Source organism: Opisthorchis viverrini, assembly GCF_000715545.1.
Source record: "Opisthorchis viverrini unplaced genomic scaffold opera_v5_39, whole genome shotgun sequence".
Lineage (NCBI taxonomy): Eukaryota > Metazoa > Platyhelminthes > Trematoda > Opisthorchiida > Opisthorchiidae > Opisthorchis > Opisthorchis viverrini.
The window spans coordinates 1,643,372-1,653,300 of NW_008751696.1; positions in this window are offsets into that span (position 1 = coordinate 1,643,372).

The following is a 9,929-nucleotide window of genomic DNA, read 5'->3' on the forward strand; positions in this document are numbered from 1 at the left end:
CCTTCAAGCTGCTAATCTGGACGAGCTTTCACCGCCCCGTTCAAAGATGAGATTGAAATTTTCAGCCAATATTTGTCTGACTGATGTTTACTCAGAGGTTCGATAACACACAAGGTTTGAACAGTTCGTATGTGCCATGGTAGCAGCCTCTCCCTAACCGTATTCCAATGTAATCCAGCTATCGAGGCATTTCGGGTTGCTCCATTTGCAGGTTCCAAAGCGGATAATTCCTTCAATTCGCAGTCTTTAGCAACAATCAATGAATTCCGTTTTCGAACGAACTGGCCAACCCCTTGACCGGTTTCTTGCTTTATGTAGCCAAGTGGCGATGTGCATACAGCATAATTTGCGTGTAAAGATAAGGTTTTTCCGGCAGGCTTATCGCAGAATCATAGATAATACATTCTTCAATGAAATCATATACTGGATGGTCAGTGCGAAGTATAAGATATTCCAATTTATTTAAAACTTCAGGCCCCATTCAGCTAACGTTGTCTTTGAAGGTGGTGTGCCAAAAATTGCATTGCTTCGTGCCATCTGGCGGGCTCGAATCGGTATCAGAAACCGTAGGTCGGAGATTACGATCTGTTTCTTCTTCGGACGAAGAGATTGTTGCGATAGTCAAGAAGTTTCAGTTGGAGGTTTGAGGGAAAGTAGAACAAAAGGGCGTAATATACGCTCTAAACGTCTGTTAGCATTGGTGCATAAGTTGAAAATGGAGTGAAAATTGCCATTTAATGAGGAATCAAATGTATAATAGTGCAGTGTCGATGGTGCAGGAACAAACGTTGTAGCTAAGCCGCCGAAATTCCCTACAAGTTAAGCTGCTTAGTGGCGGAATGAGCCATGTCGTAGACGCACACCCTGAATTTTTCTGAAACCGTGCTTCACAAAAGGGAAACTTTAACGTAAAGTTTTAGCATTTGATGGTAATCATTCTGGTGGCCAAGATCTCCACACGCGACCGCATTTTTTGTTTAAACGAACTCACAATCCGTGTTTTACTGACTGTCAGTAGCTTCACCCATCGTCTCTAGGAAAGCCGTGGGAAGTTTTGTGGAAAAATTGTATATTCGCGTGTTCTACTTATAAGACTTGGAAATAACCTCAAAACGACTTAAACATTAATCACGCCCAGCACGTTTGCGCAAGCTCAAATTGGGGCAGACATTCGCAACCTGGATGGAATAATCTCCTGTGGTTGCGGCAAGCGTCCCGCTGAAGCCAAGGAATTTGCCACAGCTAGTTAGTTCTTTGTTTTTTTTATGATGATCAGCACACGTTATATCTGGCGTAAGGCAAGGTTTGATATTCACCGATATATCCAGCCAGCAGCAGTGCCGTTGTATAAACTATTTGGTTTGTGGCAGAACAAACGAACGCCACGATAAGATGGTCACTGGTTTCAAGTCCCTGCACAAACTCAACGGAATAAAACGGTCTTCTGGGTAACACGATTGTCTGGAAAATATCAGAGATATAGCTAACACGATTGTCTGGAAAATATTAGAGATATAGTGAACTAAGGGCAAGTCATCAGACTGGGTATGGTAGTTGTGGTACTGTCATCACGACGCCGTACTTCGGTTCGTGGGCAGCCCGTACATGAACATCTTGGACGAGCCGGTTAATGTTGTCATTGTAGTTAGGATATTCTTGGGTTCATTGAGAGTTCGTGGTGGTTTATTGCTGCCATTCAAACGAGCTAATAAGACAGTCATGTTTACATTTAAGGCTCCAATGAGAAAACGTGTCCAAAATGTTTGCTAGAAAGCGTTTTCATGTGAGTTATGTAATATGCACGCTATGGAAGCACCTGGGGATAGTGATTCTCCGAAGGCAGGTGTTCACGACAATTTCTGTGGATGGAAAACAGAAACAAAGCTCATGAGCCAAAGCCCAGTAAGCAAGGATGTACATCACCAATACTTACATATGAATCGATCAAACTGACAGACACCGTATACTACAGTTAGAATGTCTCCTGAAATAACAGACGGTCAAAAGTTGTCACAAGTCCCAGCTAGTTCAACGAGGCAACACTGACTGATTTAAAAACCGGCAATCGATATTTACGTGCGTATAATAGGTATGCGGTCTATGCGACCTGGTAAGGACATATACGAGTATGGTGGAAGTGCATTGGCTAGATCGTGCGCAACTAAAGTAGCTTGGGACGGCAGAGACATGAGATCAGAGAAATTTGGTGGTGTTGCCTGTTCGTACGATGAGCTGACCCAAGAATGGATCCTTTATAGCCTAAAGAAAATCATGGAGGTTTGCAAAACTATTTGCCTCTGAGGCGTCACCTCATGAGTGTTTGGTAGGTTTCGTAGCGTCTGGTCCTCTTTTATCAATGGATATTTCAGTTTATAGGGCGGCTGCTCGGGATGTATGACACGATCAGGGCAAGCTTAGACCGGAAGCAGTTTTCCTTCCTTCATTGCAGAGGGCGAATTATGCGATTCATCTTGCAGGAGGAGTGTATTTTTGGGAGAAGGCATGCAGTTGAAGTGAGAGTTGTCAACCGCGCAGTCTTTTGCATCGTCGTGGACAGGAGGCACGTAAGGGGTGGACATGTTACGAAAATATACGGGGGGCTCCAAAAGCTTCCGTACACAAAGCGGTGTCCTTCAAGAGCGCTCTCTCTCCATTCCCACTTGATTTCGTGCTCAATGAGATAATGAGACGACCGCTGAAATATCTTCTGGATCCGGTTTTCAAATACCTTCTGGCAAAAATCTTGTCGATCTGATATATGGAGGCATCCTTCTCATCCTCGAAGGGGAGGAAAAGGCCCAAGTAATTTTGGATGAGCCCACTAAAGTCATACTGTCCTTCGGTGTGCAATTTGTACCCGCGAAGTTTCGCGTTACCATAATGATAGGTATGTGGCCTACTGTCAGGCATGATCATACGGTTGCAGTCGGAATGAAGCCTGAGTTCGTTCGTATCCGGAGCTAAGTAAACAAGTAGGTGATAGAGTATGGTCAAGAGAAGGAAGGACAGAGTTGCGGGTGTGCTATCAAACTGGGTACAGCAGTACCATGCGATCATTGAACTAAAATAGTTCGGTTCCTTCACAGCCCCGTAACGGAGGACATTTTTGGGATGGTTTTGCTGGGATGTGCAATTCTGTGGGGAAGAAATCCTCAGAGGTAAGTCGAAGCTCATATAAGACCGCGGGCATTTTCCTGGTCCTGTTGGAGAGGTAGTGTGTTGCAGCGTTTTATATAAATTCGAAGCTGTATTAGTTTTGATTGTAGTGTGACAGATGAGGTCAATGCATGAACCCGCAACGCTCGGGTCGCGTTTGCTAATTTGAAACACCTACGGCGTCAAGGTGATATATTCGTGAATATCAGTTACGTTGGTATCAGGCTACAATACGGATTGTTCTGTTGTATGGCTGTGAGACCTAGCCTCTTTGAGAAGCGGATGTGATGGTTACGCCGGTGTTAGACAGCAGTTATCCCAAAACCATGGCTCGTGTGCTCGGTATCGGCACCGGTGACTTCAACTGAAGAATGCATCCTTGCGGCCTCTAGCTAATTCATCATCAATATCTGAGACAGTTGGTTCGCATCAGGTTTGGCCAGCTTACTAACTCATTGAATAGAATACAGTCGACGTGATTTCATAGGTGAAGATAGGTTGCAATGCCCCGACATGAACGACGAGTTTGACGAAGCACAGAGGCGTGCCATTTGTTGGTTAGGTTGCTACTGTGGTTGAGTATGTGATGGTTACGAGTTCTTATGTAGAAGACCGAGTCGCCCATTTTATCGAGCTGCATTGTATCGGCATCAGAGAACAGAAGTCGAGTGAAGTTGGAATTTAGTGCTCTAAACGAGCAGATTTGACACCAAGCACTTGACCACTCACTAGATCTTTGCTACGGCTGCGTCCATGAATGCACATTTGAGGACACGTGTGGCTTTTGGCCTAAGTGCTCAAGTCTACACCGCTTGGTCCTACGGCTGACAAGTAGACACCCCTCTTTGACTTTAGCTTCGCCGTCTATTATTTATAGTTGGGGCATCATAGTCAGCTACAGGAATGCGCATGGGCCCGGCAGTTCCCTTAAGTAGCCTCCTTTATCGGTATGACGGGCCATCGTCGGCCGTCATGTAAGGCGCACATTTTTGGGGCCTAACAATCAGCGTCGCACATAGGCACCGAGCTAACAGTTGCAGAGAGCAGTCAAGGTGGACGATGTCGCGTACAGTCATGAGTATGACGCCCGTCGTTCATCATCAGATTAGGTGCGTGCATAGTCTAGGCCTTCTATTCATCGGTTCGTATAAATACTGGCCCGGTGTTCACCATAAGTAGCAATGAAAAGCGACAACGCGTACAGTTACGAGTGCGACATATTAGGCTGGATTATGTTACTGGTTAATCAACGCCGCACATGGACAGGGACCTGGCAGGTACAATAGTTAACCAAGTAAAGGCGGCATCGAGTACAGTAGTGAGCATGACAGGCCATCAGATTACGCCCTCGCGTATAGTAGAGCCTAATTCTACCGGCCCGCGGGGATACTAGCCCGGGGTTAACCAAGGGTAGCAAAGATAAGCGGAATCGCGCAAAGTTATGGGCGGCCATTGGATTCGGTTACTGTACGTAGTTGAGGCCTCATAATCAGCGTCGCACACAGACGTGGGCCTAGCAGTTACAATAAGTATTCGAGATGAGGGACGACACGTATGGCTGTGAGTATAAAGGGCCATCGTTGGTCATTGGATTAGACTACCGTGCAAAGATGAGCCCCATAATCAGCGTCGCACACAGACACGGATCTAGCAGTTACGATAAGTAGTCGAGGTAAGTGACAACGGCTATCGTTATCACAGTGACCAAGTAATGGCAGTCAACACCTAGGGAGTAACATGTTCAGAATAGGAACGATGCAATTGTGTTGGTAATTTAACTACAGCTATCTCATGACGCTGTATTATGTACAGGATATTTATGCATGTCGGGGGAAAAGGGTCGTCCACAGATATGGCTGTTGCGCCGCTACTGTACAGTTCATTCTGATGTCTAACAATGCTGTACTCAATGGAAATTTAGCTCCCAGGGAAAATATGTTGTGACCAGGTTCGCCAAACACTATCATCCCATTTGGTGAATCCAAAGATCGTAGAGCAAACAAACGTCAGTGGCCAATCTTACAGGATGGAATTTGTGTTGTGTATTCGTTGGAGGTTTTTTATTCCTAATGAACACCAGAAGAGGCCGAAGTGAGATTTCGTGATCTAGCTCGCGTTAACCGGTCACAAAATGCGAATCGATGATGGTCAGTGACCTTAAAATTCCGCTCACTTGAAGAAAATGCTACGAAAAACATGCCACCGGAAGGTGCAAATGGATTTGACTAACACCCCGTTATAGTCATGACCTCGAAAACTCCATAGTTCGAGGAAATAATTTGCGTGTTGCTAGCTCCCGGTCCGTGAATTCGTGAATATCGTGTCAAATTGGATTGCGCACTTAGGTCTATTTAAAATGAATCTCAACAAAAGCTATGTGACATGCGGTATAAATGCAAGAGAAAAAACGGGGTCTCCAATTACGTTGAATCAGTGAACCCGATAACGCACTCGCTAGCATTCGGGGGGCCTTATATTCGATCCGCGGCCGTTTCGTTTTTCCGTCAGAGTGGACACTCGAATACGGGTAAAACTGACACAACCTTGTAAACCAAAGGGAAAGGGCATCAAATTGTGGCATAACATTACTAGTAAGCGAACAGATCTCAAGCAGGGGCGAAAACCAGAGAGACGAGCAACAAGGAATCAAAATAGCGCTATGATGAACATGTGCGTATTATTCTATTAATGAGTAGGCAGAACAGAATAGAAAACGAACCTCTGATCACTGTTGATTCGAAGGAGGATCCAAAATATGAGTTACTGGGAAGTTTTCACGGCAGCAGTCTCAGACCTACATAGCAGACGAAATCGGAAGTCGTCAGACAATCGCCATGTTTCAGGATAGCCTTATTTAGCATCAGCCAACACAGTTCCCTTCGTTGGAGATAGCCCCATCCGGTAGTGAAGTTAGTTGGCCTACGCGATATTTGATGGGTGGTATGGCATGCTGAAACAAATCGCTATTTTGGGAGACTTTAGCCTGCAATCATCCACAAGAAAAGCTGCGTCCAAGCCTTGTTCAAGAGGGCAAAGACACCGCAGCACCACAGAACTGCGAAAAAAGGTAGAAAACCATGTATTCAGGGTATTCCGAAACAATGTATATCCAAGGAATTTTATCAAGAGAAGCTTGAAGAAGAAATCTCAACAACAGCAACAGCAAGAACAAGCCACCAAACGGATAGTCTCACCTTACACCAGGAATATATCAGAACTCTCAACATGATTATAGGCTCAAATCTTCGTGGCCCACAAACCGAACGCCACCCCAAGGAAATTAATCTCTAGGCCGAAGGGCATCCGAGACAAAATCAAGAAGAACAATGTGATATACCTTCTCAACTGCAACAACTGCAACAAATTCTACGTCGGACAAACGGGGGGAGACAAGGCACACGAATGAAGAAACACAACGCTGCTGTCAGAAGACATGACCCCTGTCACTGATATCCGTACACGAGGATCAAGGAGGCCACAAATTCAATCTGGAAAACGCAAAAAGTTTGGCACACAGAGACGCGAAATACGGAAGAGAATTTCTGGAAGCATGGTACTCCACGGCAGGTTCGATCAACCGGTGCATCCAACCGGATCCAATTTATGCACCTCTACGTGCAAAAGACCAACACCTCAGCCGGAACACTCAAGGAGGACCGAATATTGGATTCACAAACAAAGAAGCAAGAAACTCTTTGGATACAAATTAATAAAGGTCACAAGCCGGGACTCGAAAGGACAAAGGTCACTCCAGCATCGACCAGATTACGACGGCAGGGGATGTCAATCTCAAAGGTCACGCGAGCATCGGCGAATGGGGACACGGGACAACGGAGCAACCAATGAAACCGCCTGACCGAACAACTAATCGCGACCAAGGATCACCCCCTGCCTGTAGCACGTATATCAACACACGCGTAACACTTCTCAACTCACAAGCACTAAACCACCGCCACGCACCACTACGCTTCCTAAAATCGCACTGATGATATCACCTCGATTGGTGATGATACGTTTGCAATCAAATTGCCCAGGTCAGCGAACAAGCCAACGACCCTACTCCGGATCGTCCCTCTGCGGAATTGAGGGGCAACAGTTGACGGCACCAAGAAGAAGACAGCCTGTCGTACACATCAGAATTTGGGTACACATTGTATCAAGAAAAGGTGCAGGGGTGGTATCGCAGAGGTCATTTTTGATGGATTGGGCTGCAAGTATGGCGAACCCCCACCTACTCTCGATTGTTGACAAAACTTTTTCAACCTAATCGCCAAGTTCAGTAAACGGATTAAAGGCCGTCTTATCAGCCACTAATGAACATGTGTGGTGTACAATGTCTGTCAGTTTGATTTATACTCAAGTATTGTTGATGTACAACCTTGCTTACTGGGCTTCGGCTCACGAGTTTTGTCTCTGTTTTCCATCCACAGAAATTATTCTGAAAACCTGCCTCCAGAGAATCACTTTCCTCTGGTGCTTCCATAGCGAGCATGCTACACACGCCAGAGATTCAATATTCGAGCCCATTTCCCGTAGCCGTTGTGCTGGTCGCAGTACTCGCTTTTCGACCAATCAGAGCTCAGCTTGAAGCCTGATCGACATGCGCCCGTCGTTGACCGTTCTTACGCGAGTCAGCGCTATCGGCCTACGCAGCTTCTACCAGTGCGCGAAAAATATTGGGCACTGTATTTAACCTGATGACAGTCCGCATCCGAGGTTGCAAAAACTTATGACCTGTTGGTCATTTTCTCTCTCTCTAGGAATGTGCGTGGGGCTCATGGATATGGCGTTTGCCATTGCGGTCCTGTTTGTCAGATCGTAATCCAGCCCTTGGTAATGCATGGACCTAAAAGCCCCAAAGTGTAATCGCTCATTTCTGAGAACAGTTCAATGATTCATGAAGGCTATGTAGACGTTTTAAAACCCGAACATTCGCTGTGAGACCTTGATACTCCGGCAAAGCGCGAAGGGCATCAGACGTTTTGTGAAGAAATCTCCAAGTACCCTAGGTTCTTTATTAAGATGCTTAAAGTAGAAAGTGGTGACATTTCTGTACTCCCGGATTAGGCTCACTATTACCACAACCTTTCGATTTTTCATTTTTGTGACCTAGTATGAGGAGCCCACTGGATAATGTTGTGATCTTATGTTAGTTTATATGCACTGCAATTGTTTTTGAGTGTTTGTTTAGGTTGTACTCTATTTGCCCAAGATGCAATGGCTTTATTGTGCAATCTCCGGTGACTCACACGGTTTCTGTATGCACGCGCTGCGAGTGCTGTCGACAAACCAGTGGTATCTAAAGCGTCATCCACCAAATGAGGTATTTATCATGCAGGCCAAACTTGTATGAAACAAACCATCAGCCTTCATGTTAGTTGGGCGTGCATAGCGCCTCGATGCACACGGCTGGGAGTGCCACATCATTTGTCCAGTATTATACCATCTCAAATGCAACTCCATATTGATAGTGTCACTGTGTTCCAGTATCCTTTAAGCATTGATCCCAATTGATTTCGCTGTCCTGTCAACCTGCACTCTTCGTTCATGCAAATGCTTGCCGAGTACATTGCAGCATAAGTGTGTTATAAATACCGAATTCCCCCTGAAGCTTGGAGCCTTTGGTTTAGTGGCAGTCACATATAAACAAGACGATTGCCATGAGCTAACTAACCACTGTCCTGTACGCTGAATATCCTTACTGAGTGAAATGGGGGAGAAATATTAGATGGGTCCTACCACTATCCAGGGTCGGAGGGACTAGGATTATGTCATCTGTGCAGCGCTGGTTTCAAGAAAGGCACCCATGCATCCTCAACTCATTGGTTACTGAAGAAAATAATCGGACTGCGTAGACACCGATAGTCGTTCCGATGTTTTGGTTGACTTCAGTAGGACATTTGACCAAGTATCACACGATTAGCTCTTTTACAAGCATCAATAATTTGCGTCAGTGATGAGTGCCGGTTTTCCCCGAAGGATGTAGGATGCGAATGAGAAGGGCTAATACATGTCCTTTGCTTGCCCCAGTGATTGGTGGTTCTGTCCCCCCCCCCCGCAGTTTGCTTTGATTCTTTCTCGGGTCCTTCTTCAGCCAAATTCTCTGGCGAACTTAGCACGTAGTACTCGGGGGTAATTGCCTCACATGGATCTGTTCGAACCGATGTTTTGCGTTCGTCTGGATACTGACCCAGAAGGTGATGACGAGTAAGTTGTTGGTGCCGACGCCAGGATAAGTTTGGAAAGTTCAACCTTTTCCAATTTGTTCCTCGGTGGAAGGCAGCACCACTGTTTCCGTAAGTACGGAGGTGCTACTTTCAGAAGAGGGGACGCTTTACCATCTTCAAACTTGTATGGACTTAAAGCTGACACATTGGCGTGGTAATCGGGCTCTGGTCCTGCGATGATCACGTGGACTACAGTGGCTGGAACTTCGTTCCACAAGGTGCAACCATGTCAGGAAGACCACAGGGAAGCAGTCAGACCAAGAGCGGCGGGACCAGATAATACGACCAATCGTAATGTGACGGGGTTTGGGGGTAAAGTAATACTACATTCTGCTATATGAGTCTGGAGTCAGTTGGGCATTTCCCCCAGGCAAACAGCAAGTCCATGTTCATGGAAGTAGCGATTCTGCCTTCCACGAGGAAGGACGGGTTAGAAAAAGCCAACCCTGAAAACCACATCTTCCGGTCATCCAACTTTTGACCCAGACTGCCGGCGTATTATTCAGAGAACTTTACGCCGGAATCGGAAGGCATATGAAGAAAATA